General features: G+C 41.8%; 1 protein-coding gene and 1 long non-coding RNA gene across 10 annotated transcripts in view; one reads left to right on the forward strand and one right to left on the reverse strand.

Moving 5' to 3' along the window:
• Positions 1-8635, reverse strand: part of BCLAF1 (BCL2 associated transcription factor 1) — a 31219-nt gene extending 22584 nt beyond the window's left edge. For all 9 annotated transcript variants that reach the window (XM_054558199.2, XM_054558197.2, XM_024248183.3 and 6 more), the window contains exons 1-2: positions 8503-8635; positions 1378-1482 (exon numbers count right to left, since the gene is read on the reverse strand). The gene's annotated coding sequence lies outside the window, so the exon portion shown is untranslated. The remainder of the gene's footprint in view (positions 1-1377; positions 1483-8502) is intronic.
• Positions 8636-8712: 77 nt separating this feature from the next.
• Positions 8713-11649, forward strand: LOC129060076 (uncharacterized). The gene is made up of 2 exons (XR_008526467.2): positions 8713-8832; positions 11358-11649. It is a non-coding gene; the product is annotated as an uncharacterized LOC129060076 (long non-coding RNA).
• The last annotated feature ends 322 nt before the right edge of the window (positions 11650-11971 follow it).

Here is an 11971-nt window from a genome sequence, read left to right on the forward strand (position 1 = left end):
AATCCCAAGTAAGCAAGAAATACATAAAAACAGAAATAAAACATAGGTTCAGGGTTCAAAAAGGCAGAGTAAGAATTCCACAACACGTAAGAAATAAATTTAGCATTAACATAAGGAGATCTGATACCTTGTAGAACACAAATTTGGTTTAGCAACTGTAGTTTTGACAACATAACGAAATTGGCAAAAACCACATTTACAGCCTGTAAAGGAAGGAATCTTGGTCACTGGGAACTGTGACATTCTGTTGCATCTGATTTCAAAATTCTGTCCCTCCCAAACTTTTTAAAAGAATATAAATATGTAATTTACATTTATTGTGATCGAATTTACTTCAAGATATTTATTTTTATCCCACTCTGAGATAATCAGACACACTATAAGAAGAAACCAGAGCTGCAAATGACTTTGGAGATCCAGTCCAGCAATAAGACAACATTCTTTTTCATTTTATTAATCAGTAAATAAAACACTATTTTACTAAGAGCTAGAGATGCTGTGTTGTGCTTTATCTCCAGAATCTCTGTTCTTGGCTCTTGAGGCTTTTTGGATGGTAATTTCTGTTAAGGGATTCAGGAATTCTGTAGGCTTTTTCAGTCACCAGGATGTATTTGGGCTTGTGGCAGACGAGCACAACAGGTATTTAATAAATAACTATCAAATGAATGGATTCCCCAGAACCTGGATATTTTTTAAAGCAGCAAGTTTATTTTTAAAGGTTTGCGTTTTGCTTTAAGCTACACCTGAAACTTCAAAAACTAACGGAAAGAAAGCATGCCTATCAAATAGTTAGCAGTCCAAAAGAAATGGATTGATATCTTCTGCTCTACTGCAAAAATAGGAAAAAAGCTAAGAACATGGTCTCTGCATTTAAACTACATGAATTCAAATTCCTTAAGCTCTCTGAGCCTATTCCTCAACTGTAAAACGAAGAAAGTAACAGTACCTACTTCACAGACTTGTAGCGGACTTAATGAGTTGATAAACTTAATTCACTTAATACATCTAACACATTAGCAATCAATTTGAATTACCTAAACACTACAGTAGAGAGAAACAAGTTATGAATCTCCTCTTGTTTACATTAGGGAAATGGGTTAAGTAGCAGTCTTTCTATCTTGTATGTCCTGAGTCTTTTTAGTAGATGTGTTTATAGAAATAGAAAAAGCAGGAGCACAACCTGGAAGGAGACAGAAAAAGAAGCCTTTTCCTAAAACTAACAACATCTGACTCACTTCATACAAGCCACCAAAATAAACAAAAAACAAAGCTTCGGACCACATCATTTTTAATCACTCCATCTGAATCATCAATTTGGCAGTGACATTTCCTCAAAAAAGTCAAAAGTGAAAACTAGAAAAATGAATGCTCTTTTACCTTGGGTTTATGCAGAATCAAGAAGTCAAGTGAAGTCTTTTGAGATATTGTAAAAATTCTTCCTGGAGAGAATGCTCTGAGAAATTAAACTCTAAATTCAAATTCCTAGCAAAGACAAAAAAAAACCATTATTTTGATTTATGTTAAATTAAATAACCATTATTTACAATGCATATAATGGGCACTGCAATAAACTCTAATAAACACACTTACAATTTCAAGGAAGGAAAAACTAATTCAGGAAATAGGAAACTTAACCGTAAAAGCTTAAAACTCAACTTTTTTGTAAACCACAATGCAGTAGCGTATCATGAAACTGACAGCATCTTTTTAATTTTAACTACTTGAATTCTAATTTTAGCAATTTGAGCTTTAAAAAACATGTGATATGTCATCATTCCATCAGAAAATTCCAAGGTAGCTAACATAATGCCATCTTGGTAGCGGGGCAAGGTAGTACAAGCCTGTAGTCCCAGCTACTTGGGAGGCTGAGGCAGAAGGATCACTTGAGCCCAGGAGTTTGACACTGCAATGCACTGTGATCACACCTGTGACTAGCTACCGCACTCTAGCCTTGGCAACATAGCAAGACCCCGTCTCAAAAAAAAAAAGGTAATCTGTAGTTAATTTTCATAATGCTCTACTTTATAACATCTAAAATATGAGTTTAATGTTCTGCTACTTATTCTCTTTCGGTACTTCCTTTCACACAATTTAGTGTCATGTGAAACTGATTTTAAAATCCACGTTAACAGCCATCATAGTAACTTTAAATTCAGTGCCTAAAAGCATCTTGATACATCTACATTCAAATAAAAGAACAGTCAGCAATGAAACTTTTATCTACTGAAAGTCAATATTCTTCCTAAAATAATTTATCATTACTCTGTAAATAAACTTTGCACAAAATATTCAAGTTACCAATACTGAAAAGTTTAGCTTTATGTATATTCACATCAAGTATGTGCAAAGGATAGTCAAAAGCACCAGGGGAACAGAAACTAAGGAATACAAGATTAACATACGTCAGCACTCAAAGAATTCATGAACAAGTTTGAATGGAAATCTGTAACTCTTACCAAGATCCAATTTTAAAAATAAAACGAGACTGGAAATACAAAGAAGAAATGGTAACATTAAACTGGTGAATCAAGAATAGCATCTCCTAAAATATCCATGGCCCTCCAACTGGGGAGAGATTTGAGGTTCGGCCTAGGAAGGAGTAATCGGAACCTATTCAGGGAAACACTAAAAAAGTAGTAGCAAAGTCAAAAAGCCAAGCAAGATTGGGTACAAAAACAAAGAATTTCTAAAGGACATATAAGTTTAGTTTTTAAAATATCAAAACCCCAAGTGGCCAGAGAAAAAAATGGCAATCTTCTAAACTGGAGTACTGTTATAAAACTATTCTGACCTGGAAAGTCATTACTACTGATTCACTCCTAGAAGTGGTACAAGGCTCATTTTAGCTAACACTTCCCTAAACAATTCCAAAAGGCTAATTTCTATATATATACACATACGTGTGTGTGTGTGTGTGTGTGTGTGTGTGTGTGTACACACATCCAGAGAAGACCCAACTGCCAGATCTCTTGACTCCGTCATGGTATTTTGAAGTTCAAAGAAAATAAACACTAGATATAAAAAACTGACAGAACAGGGAACATAGGCTGTTAGACCAGTGGATATACATTCCTGTTCACAATCTATAAATATATTCAAGTATCCACACCAGTAACTCAAATAATACACAAAATGTGACACACAATAAATAAGTCAGTATCAAAGACTGATTAGTTCAATTAATTTTTAAAAAATGAAAGTCTATATACAAAGCACAATGCTAATTACTATAGGAAATATATCTATGTAAGTGGTCTCTGCCTTCCAAAAACCAAATCGAGAACAGTTATCAGCAACAAATCATAGTAAACTAAACATCTAAATACCAACCATGTGCCAAGAACTGTGCTAGGTGACTTAAAGTAAATGAAATAATCTCATATTTGATCCTGATAATGTCATAAGCTACATATTAATCCCATCTTTCAAATACAGAGAACTCTAAACTTTCCGGATAACTTGAAATAAGTGCCTTACATGCCAGGCACTACTATTCTAATGCTGGGAATACAGCATTTTAAGTTAAGACTTAAGTTCCCTACTCTCTCGAAGCTTTCAGAGAGGAGAAGATAGAAAACAAGAAAAAAATCAAATAGTGGCAAGTGCCACGTGGGGGGAGGGGGGGGAAGTACAAGTTAACATGCAGAGGAGGTGGGCAGGGGGACTACTTACTTAGGTGGATCTTTGGGCCTCTTTAAGGAGGTAACATTTGGGCCTAAAGACAGGGAACACTGCAAAGATTCAGAGGGAAGAGCATACTAAGCAGAAGACACAAACTTAGCAAATTCAGGACAGAAAGACCAACAAGAAGGTTGAGACAACGTGATCAAGGAGTTGAGGATATGAAATAGGGCAGCAGGAGGAGGAATGGACCAGATGAAATAGCATCTAGTAGACCATCGAAAGGGGTCAGGATTTTACTCGGTTGAGAAAACCTTGCAGGGTTTGCTTGGGTGAGTCACTCATCTGATTTACATTTTAAGATGGCTGCTATATAAAAAATAAACAGCAATGAAAAAAAGAGGCAAATCCAAGATGTGGTTTGTCAAAATGACTTGTGAATGGATTGTTACGGGTATGAAGTACAGAGAGTGAGGAAAAATGAAAAATCACTAGTGCCCTTAAATTCTAGGTTTTAGATTCAAGCATCTGGGAGAAGGACAAGTTTGGGGGAGAAAACAAAAGACGTGTTTGCCGTTTTTCCTGCCCACAGTCGGAGTGTAAATGGTTAATCCAAAATTTGACTGAAATCTCCCGACTCCAACTCCGGTGCTCTCTCTTCAATACCCTAAAAGGTGCCTGATGTTTCCAAAACCCAAATGCAAAATTGAAAATGCCAAATTAATCTTCCCTTTATTACAACAAAGATCTTTTGTTAATAGATTCCCACTTGTATACAGAGATAAGGAATAAATTGCCATATGTATCTTTAGCCAATTGATACACCAACCAACGAGGAACACAGGATAAAATAAAGCAGATTTTTAAAAATAAGGTTCTTAAATATCTAAACAGAGCCTATCTTTCATGAAATAATACATAATGACCAGCTAGAACATAAGTGATCAGAAACCAGCTAGAAAACAATTTATCAGGCCAGGAATGGTGGCTCACGCCTGTAATCCCAGCACTTTGGGAGGCCGAGGTGAGCAGATCCTGAGGTTAGGAGTTCGAGACCAGCCTGGCCAACATGGTGAAACCCTGTCTCTACTAAAAATACAAAAATTAGCCAGGCGTGGTGGTGCATGCCTATAGTCCCAGGTACTCCAGAGACTGAGGCAGGAGAATCACTTGAACCCAGGAGGCGGAGGTTGCAGTGAGCCAAGATTGCACCACTGCACTCCAGGCTGGGCAAGAGCGAGGCTGTCTCAAAAAAAGAAAAAAAATGATCAGAGCAAAGTAACTGGGTTCAAAAAATACCTAAGACAAAGCCATCCAAAATGAATTTTTTAAGATTACTATTTCAAGCATACTTGATCCCAGTCTTCATTTTAGCAGGCTCAAGGAGTTTGGTCCCCAAATTGTTGTAAACAAAGTAATGCTATTTCCATCTTTTCAAATCCTAAAAATATAGCCCATGACTATTATTCCAGTAGACTAGATTCAATTCCTGGCTCAGCCATTAACTAGCTGCCCAACACTGAACAAGTTACCTTAATCTGTCAGCTTCAAATTCTGCAAGTGTTTTTTTTTGTTGTTGTTGTTTTAAAGGCTACTAATGGTACTTCCTTACAAGTACAGGGTAAAATGAACTAAGTAAGGCATGTAAACAGCTTAATTTAATGTTTGGCCGTGGTATACAATCTAGCATTAGCCATCATTATTGGTAAACCTTGTTTAGGCAGCCTTTCTGCAAGCCAACCACGTTTACTTAAAATGATTCTTGCATGTAAGGTTACCTAATATTTTTAATACAGCATTAATCAGCATCATTTAGAAGTCTTTCCAGACATGCTTAATAAAATGTCTGGGCTGGGTGCGGTGGCTTACATCTGTAATCCCAACACTTTGGGAGGCCGAGGCGGGCCAATCACCCGAGGTCAGGAGTTCGAGACCAGCCTGGCCAATGTGGCAAAACCCTGTCTCTACTAAAAATATAAAAATTAGACGGGCGTGGTGGCGGGCGCCTGTAATCCCAGTTACTCTGGAGGCTGAGGCAGGAGAATTGCTTGAACCCATGAGGTGGAGGTTGCAGTGAGCCATGATCATGCCACTGCACTCCAGCCTGGGTGACAGAGCAAGACTCCATCTCAAAAATAGAAAAAGAAAAACTAGCCGGCCTTTGTGGTGTGCACCTGTAATCCCATGTAATCCCAGCTACTGGGGAGGCTGAGGCACAAGAATCACTTCAACCTGGGAGGCAGAGGTTGCAGTCAGCCAAGATCACACCACTGCACACCAGCCTTGGCGACAGAGCAAGACTTGTGTCTCAAGAAAAAAAAAAAAATTAGCAGGACATGGTGGCGGGCCGGCGCCTGTAGTCCCAGCTACTTGGGAGGCTGAGACACGAGAATCGCTTGAACCAGGGAAGCGGAGGTTGCAGTGAGCCGAGATGGCGCCACTGCACTCCAGCCCGGGCTACAGAGCGAGTCTCTGTCTCAAAAAAATAAATAAATAAATAAAATTAAAGTGTTTGAAAACTCTAATATTTTACACAAATATAATCTAGTATTATCTTCGTGTTAGTATATTCGTTGGTTTTCAGCCTTAGGGACAGTCAAATAAAATATTAAATGCTATGACTGAGGTAACACTTATTACCTGAGTGTAAACAATTAACAAATTCATATCCAACAAGTACCCAGAGATTTTAGCTTCTTAATTCCCTCTTCTACTTATTTGGTAAATAACAAATCACTGTAAATTACACAGCTGAATTCAGCTAGTGTGCAACTACTGATTTCCAACGTAGTTTCCAGAAACTCCCAAACCAAGTCCTATGTAGAACTGATAAAACTTTCTCCATTTCTAAGTCTTCTCATCACATAGTTAACCTCTTACAGCTTGCTGCCCACAAAAGTTGTTTAATAAATTCAACCGAGGCCAGGCGCAGGGGCTCACCCCTGTAATCCCAGCACTTTGGGTGGGCCAGGTGAGTGGATCACCTGAGGTCAGGAGTTCGAGACCAATATTGTGAAACCCCGTCTCTACCAAAAATACAAAAATTAGCCCGGTGTGGTGGCGGGTGCCTGTAGTCCCAGCTACTCGGGAGGCTGAGGCAGGAGAATCGCTTGGACCCGGAGACGGAGGTTGCAGTGAGCCGAGATTGGGCCACGGCACTCCTGCCTAGGCGACAGAGCGACATTCCGTCTCAAAAATCAATCAACCAGACCTGAGCCTACCAGTGAGTAGTACTTTTTACACGTCTGTCACCAAGTCTTATACTACCACTGTTCCTCAAAGTCAAGAAGGGCTCTGGCTAAACAGTTCCCTTTGCCGCCATTTTAATTACCTGACTTAAAGAAGACATTTCAGTATTCACCACAATGTACTGGTTGAAATATGAAATCACTGAGAGAAGATGCTCCAAGGTTGTTTACCATGAGCTACCTTTTTTAAGTGACAAGGTCTCGCTCTGTTGCCCCCGCTGGAGTGCAGTGGGACGAGCATAGCTCACAGCAGCCTCAAACTCCCGCCAAGGGGCCACTTTTTCTCTCCCATCAAATTACCTATCCTGAATTGGTCATGATCAAACAAAAATACAAAAACCTTGTAGCAGTTTTTCCTACGTAAAGGTTATTTACTGCCTGAACAGTATCCTAACCATTCCAACTAGAGTCGAACTGAAATGAGAATTCACAAGAGGAACAAGAAATTTTGTTTTGCTTTGTAACACCAAAAAATTTGAGAGGCTGTTGCAAAGAGGTACAAGTCTGAAGTAGCTCATCTTTTTCGTCAGTGTTAGCCACACTTGCTTTCAACTTCAGTCTTAATTTTTTTCCAATTCTAAAATGCTTTTTAAAAAAGTCTGAGGTAGCCAAGTAGCTGCTGGTACTTCAGCTTGATTCTGAAGAAATAAATCATAAAAGCGAATCAAGCCAACTCATGAATTTAAAATGAAGGCAAAGTCCAATGCGCCACTCCCACCCATTTCTCACACCAGCTGTCCACCAATCGTGGCTGCAACATTTCTGACACGACTAAATGGGCTGAATCGCTTGAAAAGACTCGGCTTCGCTAGTACTCATGAAGAACCGCACTTTCAGCCGGATGGGGCAGGGCCACGCTCAGAACCGTCAGCTAAGACCCAATCCTCCCGCTAGGGAACCGTAACTAGGCAACCAGCAAGAATCAACAGCGCGCGATCGCTTCAAAACAGCAGGTTGCCGGGGGTACCGAAATTAACTCCGGAGAACCAGGGTCAGCAGCGAGAGGCAGAACAGAGCCCTAAAACCTAGTAGCATCACAAAAACGAGGCATTAACTGACGGGTGGTCTGAAGCCAGAGGGCAATTTTAAAGACCACGCGAAAAGGGGTAGACCTACTCAACGCACTTTGCTGCGGATCACAGTTATTTTCTCAAAACCCGACAGGCCACGAAGAAAGGTGGCAGTCCTAGCCAATGAGAGGCGGACACAAGTTGCACCTCCAGCGGCCGTCGGCGCCATAGGCGGGGGAGAGAGAAAAATGAACGAGGGCGCGTGCGCGGAGCGTTCAGTCGGGCGCGCGCAGAGATATGGGCTGAAGAAATGGGGGAAGGGTGGAAGAAGAAGATATGCGCACGCGCAGGGGAGGCCGCGCGGGCTCTGGGTCTCGAGCCAGGTTCGCAAACACGCGCGCGCCCGCCGTTAGCACTGTTCAGCGCCCCCGCCCGGCCTTTTCGTCCCGTAGTGCCTCGAAAACCTGAGGGAAGCTGACGAAAAAACGCATAAATAACGGCGCAACGTCTCCTTGGTTCTCCTTTCGCCGCCAACCCGACACCACCCACAAAAGAGTCAAAAATACGGCCTGTCCTCGGTCTTCACTGCCCCTTGAGTAACCTGAATACAGCGCGAGGCCTACCTGACACGCCGAATCGCGGTTCCGGGGATTTATCTCCGTTGCAACCACACAGCGGCCATTTCCCGACTCAAGAACGCGAGGAAAACCATAGAGCTACCTTCGACGCGCTAGCTCGTCTCCGTCACTTCCGATCTGGGGCGTGGCCTCGGGTACCGCTAAATATGCGGGCAAGCCCCGCCCACCCTTCCGCTCTGGTCCGGCTTCCTGGCTGCTATTAAGATGTTACCTGTGGCCTTCTGGGAAGTCGCGTGGCTGGTCTCGCGCGAAGATGTGGCGGCTCCGCCCTCTGGGCCGTAGCGACAACCTTGGCCGGAGAGGCGGTAGAGTGGGGTGGGTGTCTTGTTAGGCCTGAGTTACCTTGGCCATACGGCGCTTTTCGCTGGTGTGTCTGCCTCGTTCTGGGTAGACCCCCTAGACCTCACCGCCGCCCCTATTTTTTACCTCAGTAAGCTCGTCTGGTCTGTTCTTTCTGTGGGGCCAGCTCAGACCAGGCAAAAAACAAAAAGACAGTCCCACACTGAGGAAAAGACCCGGAGGCGAGACGTGGCTGTAATTGCAGACACGCTGCTCCCTCAGCCAGCAAGCACCACTTTTCTTCCTCTTGGACGCCTAACTGGAGATTAGAGAATGTGGCTTTTGCTTTGCTATTAAATGCCGCAGACGCACTTAGTTGAAAAATGGCCACGATCTAAATCCCTTTCCTGAGTGGCGTCTGATCAAATCGGAGCTCACGCCGCAGCAGCCGGAAGCCTGTTAGGCTGCTCGCGCCAAAAGAGGCCGCCCTTCTGGCGGCGTGGTGACAGCTTTACCACATCGGCAACGTTGGCATAGGCATGAAAAAATAAAGAGCACGAAGCAGTTGAGCTTTCAGCCTGTGACGATGATTTGTGGCAGCCGAGGAACACAGCCCAACGTAGCTTGGTTGTCCAGAATTATAAGTCAGATTATAAATAGGCAAGCCACATTCGATTTGAATAGAATTTAAATAACAGCCTTAGCACATTTTGCATTAATACTTCTCCGGGCTGCACTTTCTTAGGGCCTAAAACCGCTATTGCTTTGATGTTTAGAAATGTTAACTACCTTGATGGATTTCAGACTTGTAATTAGCAACCAAGGTGTCAGTGAGTGAATCGAATCTAGTATTGGGCCCTGGTTGTGAATTTAACACTGCTTAGGGCATTCTTTCTTCACAGTCCAATTTACCAGCTCAGCTAGAAAAACGACAACACTTTCATGGAGTGAATCGTAGGTTTTTTATTGTACAGTCTGTCCCTCACCCCATTACCACCTCAGGATGTGGACACACATCTTTGGCCTTTTTGTTGTGCCCTGATGTCCCAAGCATTCGCAGGTTCTCAGTAAATATTTGTTGAGTGAATGAACTATATTTTAAAAAAAAAAACTAAGGGCCCAATACACGTCTGCTATTCTGCATGTATTGGGAGTCGGGGCGCTCCCAATACATGCTCTTATTCATTTATTCAAAATACCCCAAATTGCAGGCTAGGATATTGAACCTCCCTCTGCAATTCTATTGCACATGTGTTGAAAATGAAGTCATCTATTTGAGGCAATATAACTGATTATGATTTTATTTACATAACATGAGGTAGTAACAAAGGAGATCCTTTGGAACAAAGCCTTTGGTAAATGGAGGTTATACAGACTTCCCTTGAAATAGATCCATTTGATACATTTCCCAATCTACAAAGTAGGAGGTTCTTGAATTTAGATGTTTTATGCACATTCTTATTTTCAAAACCTGAAATTCCACCGTTACAGATTCATTCTTTGTAGTAAATTTTTTTTCCTATTAAAATACAAACGCTGAAAAGAGCAGAGGAAAAAAGAGCCCATTTAACAAATAGGCATTGCAGAAAAATAGAACATTGTCTCAAGAAGAAACACAAGTTGTAAACAAATGACCAAACCGCTAAGAAGATACAAAAAGAATGCTGAGATAAATTAATAAGCTGATTTTAATTTTTTTTTTTAAACAGTCTCGCTCTGTCGCCCAGGCTGGAGTGCAGTGGCGCGATCTCGGCTCACTGCAACCTCCGCACCCCCAGGTTCAAGCAAGTCTCCTGCCTCAGCCTCCCAGGTAGCTGGGGTTACAGGCTCCCGCCACCAAGCCCAGCTAATGTTTGTATTTTCAGTAGACAGTGTTTCACCATGTTGGCCAGGCTCGTCCCAAAGTCCCGGCCTCAAGTGATGCGCCCGCCTCAGCCTCCCAAAGTGTTGGGATTACAGGCGTGAGCCACCGCGCCCGGCAAGGTAATTTTAATTTATGGTCATGGAGAAGTTATTGTTAATACGATTATAAAACTCTTTCTTGAAAGACATTGCTTCTGTTTTGGTTTGATTTTAATTTAAGATAATTGAAAAAGAGAAATGGGCCAGACGCTGTGGCTCACGCCTGTAATCCCAGCACTTTGGGAAGCCGACACGGGCGGATCACTTGAGGTCTGGAGTTCGAGACCAGCCTGGCCAACATGGTGAAACTCCGTCTCTTCTAAAAATACAAAAATTAGCCAGGCTTGGTGGTGGGCACTTGTAGTCCCAGCTACTTGGGAGGCTGAGGCAGGTGGCGGTTGCCGTGAGCCGAGATCACACCACTGCACTCCAGCCTAGGCGACGGATCAAGACTGTATTTCAAAAAAAAAAGAAAGAAAGAAAGAAAATGAAAAAAAGAAATGGAGACAAGAAAAGGAAAAAGAGAAATGGAGAAGAATGGATATGTGAAAAGGACAAAGACAAGAAGATAGGAATGAGGATGGGATTGGAAGTCTAGCACGAAGGCAAGCTCCAAGACCTGACTGGTTTTGCTTGGTTTGTTTTGTTTATCTTTTTAGATGGAACATCTGAACTATTTCCGTATTTGGGGAAATTGAAGTTGAAGTTGTATTTGGAGTCTCACTCTTCCCACTCCCTGAAAATACTGGCATTGGGAACCCAACAGTAGTAGTGAGAAGCAGGCAGCAGAGGAAACCTGACCAACAGAGATTCCCTAACTAGAGTGCTGATGGGGCCGGACTTTGGATGTAGTTCCTGCTGCATGGCCTCCATTTGTGCATATCCCTCTACAGGCTTTGTGCTAATTTCTTTTTTTAATTTTAAGTAATAAAATATGCATTGATTCTTTGAGCTAGCTGGTATCCTTCCAGTAAATTTCTTTTCCTGATGAGTTAATCAGAGTTGGTTTCTATTGTTTGCTAAGAACCCTGAACTCCATGTCACAGTTTTGAGTAGAAGCAGGTCCTATTTATGAGGTCAGTTTTCCAAATGGTCTGGCATTTTTTTAGATCTGTACCAGTGAAATAAATGGTTCCCCTTGTCTAGACTATTTCATTCCTACTGGTGAATAAATTGACTAGGATGTTTTCCTTATTTTTCTATCCCCTTTTACATACTAAGAATGTAGAGTTATTTATTTTATTTAAAATATTTTAATTTTATTTTTTCAATT

The sequence above is a fragment of the Pongo abelii genome, chromosome 5 (assembly GCF_028885655.2).
Source record: "Pongo abelii isolate AG06213 chromosome 5, NHGRI_mPonAbe1-v2.0_pri, whole genome shotgun sequence".
NCBI lineage: Eukaryota > Metazoa > Chordata > Mammalia > Primates > Hominidae > Pongo > Pongo abelii.